Consider the following 2,949-nt stretch of genomic DNA (forward strand, 5'->3'; position numbering starts at 1 on the left):
AGATAGTGGAGTTCAGCGCGAAGTGAGAGAGCGGGAGGAAAGATAAGAAGGTGAGGGAGAGGGAGAGAGGAGGGAACCTCTCACCCCCTACCCCACCCCCTCGCTGTCCCACTCGCATCTATTCGCGCCTTCCCCTCGATTTGAACGCCTGGAACAGGATAGTTGCAGAGCGCACACTTTTCCCCCATTCCCCTCGCGGCTGCTCCGCTCGTTCAGGCGCGCTCCCCGCTGAAAACTGCCAGCAGACTAGATTGACCACCATAACCTTGCCGCGTAAAACGTCCTTAGCCGGATAGAATGAACGCGTTTGTCAGAAAGTGCGAGTAAGGAAGGTACGAGAAACAGTTACAGAACGTTCCTCGTACGTGCTTCCTATCTCTAACAGTTCACAGTCTTGTTTTAAACCTAGTGATTGCATTAACCCCGCTGATATGAACCTTGGTCTCTTAAACGGGGTAGTGTCATACTAAGCCTTAACTAAAATATGGAATGACAGGTTTAACTTAATGCTTACTATCCACCACCTGCTGGAAGTCTTACATCACTCGAAATGTCGATCGCTCAGAATAAAAATAGTGCTAGGTTGTCTGATTGCTTGACGTAACTTTGTGGAGAAGGTCGTCGACTGGACGTCAAAATGTGGTTGTTGTGAAAACGGGGTGATCGTACTGTCCCGATCGTAATAGCGGAGCCTGCATTACACAGAAATTGGAAAACTATCGAAGCGAGAAAATTTGGTTATGACGTCAGCGTACGCCCGCCCGTACGAATGCTGTACAGACTGTAGGAAAGGGGCAGGGATGACTCTGCAAGTAAGGGGATCGACGGGGAAGTCCAATACATGCATCTTTCGTTTGTCTGGGCGGAAGTTTAACCAGTTCCTCTTTTCAGTCAACAACAACGAAATTATTTATCAATTAAAGGGGTTAGTTTGTAAAGAAACTGTGGTGTTGCGTCGGTAGGTAAATAAAACTTACACAAAGACTTGGCTTTATCAGTCAACTGAGTTGATAATTAAAGCAAATCGGCAACGTAGAAAGATTGATAAACTGACGTTCAGATTGCTAGCCCTTTGTTAGAGCGAATTGGTCTGACTAATTTACAGCTGTAGTCTAGTAAATCCACGGGACAAATGAATCTCTCACGACAGTTGTGTTGGGAGGTAAACTCTGATGCAAGGCATGTGCTCACACTTCCTCAGGAACATTGTTTTCCTTTTAGAAAAAGCCGAAGTACTCAAGAATGCGGGCAATGAGGCGTACTCAAAGAAAGATTTTGCCAAAGCCATTTCCTTTTACACGGAAGGAATCAGAATTCAATGCACGGATAAAGAACTTGTTTCCAAGCTGTACAACAACAGATCGACGGTATACTTCAATTTAGGTAAAATAATGAATGAGAGATCAGAAACTAACTTTCTATTTACTCAGGTGCGTGGTATTTAAGGATATCCCTATAGATTTCCTTTAATATTCAGTTTAGAGATTGCACCCTCATTTCTTGTAAAAGTAAGACTCGCTAACCGAAGGAAACCTTTGGCTGTCTCTGTCTTTTTATCCAATGTTCAAGCTCTTCAAAATCAAGTGCTAAAGATGGTGCTGAAGATGTTTTAATGGTGATTCTTATGCCTTTTAAAAATACAGCTTCTCATTGTTCTAGAACGAAAAAAAGAAAGAGGGAGAAAGTTTACATAGTACTGAGTAATTCTTAAATGAGACGTTTTCAAAAAAGGCCGACCAGAATTAAGTACCGAATAATTTGATACGGCGCTTCGATGAGTTAATACCGTAAACGGTGAGTCCGAGTGTAACAGTTGCGTCCATTTTTTATAAGACGGGGGCCGTAAACCAAATTTAGTTTTTATGTGCGTGCTGCCTATCAGCTAAGTGCCACTTAAATTTTTAAATTTTTTCGTCTCAATGAGAGTCAGTTTTTTGCGTAAGGGCGTCCGGAATTATATTTTGATATATATATCTTTTTCAGAGAATTACCATGATTGTCTGAATGACGTAAAAGCTGCAACAGCACTACAACCATTTTATCCCAAGGCGATTATCAGAGGTAAAAATGAAACTGACTTAAAAATCTCAAGCTTTATTTCTCTTCTATGACAAATGACAAATGAGTCAACTTTGTTTCACTAGGAGCGAGCGCCTGTTTAAAGTTGAAGCAATTTGAAGAAAGTAGTAATAGGGGCTCCAGAAGGTACTGACCAATCACAGCGCAGCAGAAATTTTCTCGACCAATCAGAATCAAGCATACAGCCCATGTGACCAAAGTGACGTCAAAGCTCCCAAATATGAGCATAAAAATCACGTGACCCCACCCGAGAGGTGGAGCCGCATACTTGGCATAGTTTGAAAGGACCGCGTAGAACCTGGGTACAAATGGGACGCTCAAAATAAGCCCCAGTCCCCGGAAGTCAATAAAAACACACTCTATTGAGGACAACATCATTGCATGAGTTTTAATGAACGTACCGCGTAAACCCTAAGTTACATCCGGGACGTGTGTGACGCCCAAATGACGTCACGCCCTTTGTTTACATAAAATACACATTGCGAAGAAAGGGTGTTTGCTTCCTGGCTGAAAGAGTCATGAGCAATGGATTAGGCCATGGAAGATAATAGTGGAATCCTATCAAGGACCAAGGTTTAGATAATGGTCGACGTAAATCGAAATGGGTGGCTGAAACGAAAGGAGGGGTGGTTAGAGTCAACGCCCTTGACTTTGATAGGTAAACATAAGAAAGGGTGTTTGCCACTTGGCTATGGAAGTCATGTGATGCGGATGTGGCCATGGAATATAATGGTTGAATCCTGCGAAGGACCACGGTTTGAGTAAATGAAATTGTAAATTAGAATGGGCGGCTGAAACAAATTAAAAGGAGAGGTGATTAGAGCCAAGAAGCAAACTGAATCAAAAACACTCGACCATTGGCACGCACGA

At 42.8% G+C, this 2,949-nt stretch overlaps 1 long non-coding RNA gene across 1 annotated transcript; it reads left to right on the forward strand.

Moving 5' to 3' along the window:
• Nucleotides 1–1,114: 1,114 nt before the first annotated feature.
• Nucleotides 1,115–2,283, forward strand: LOC140928525 (uncharacterized). The gene is made up of 3 exons (XR_012164652.1): nucleotides 1,115–1,383; nucleotides 1,984–2,061; nucleotides 2,145–2,283. It is a non-coding gene; the product is annotated as an uncharacterized lncRNA (long non-coding RNA).
• Nucleotides 2,284–2,949: the final 666 nt, after the last annotated feature.

The sequence above is a fragment of the Porites lutea genome, chromosome 2 (assembly GCF_958299795.1).
Source record: "Porites lutea chromosome 2, jaPorLute2.1, whole genome shotgun sequence".
Classification (NCBI taxonomy): Eukaryota; Metazoa; Cnidaria; class Anthozoa; order Scleractinia; family Poritidae; genus Porites; species Porites lutea.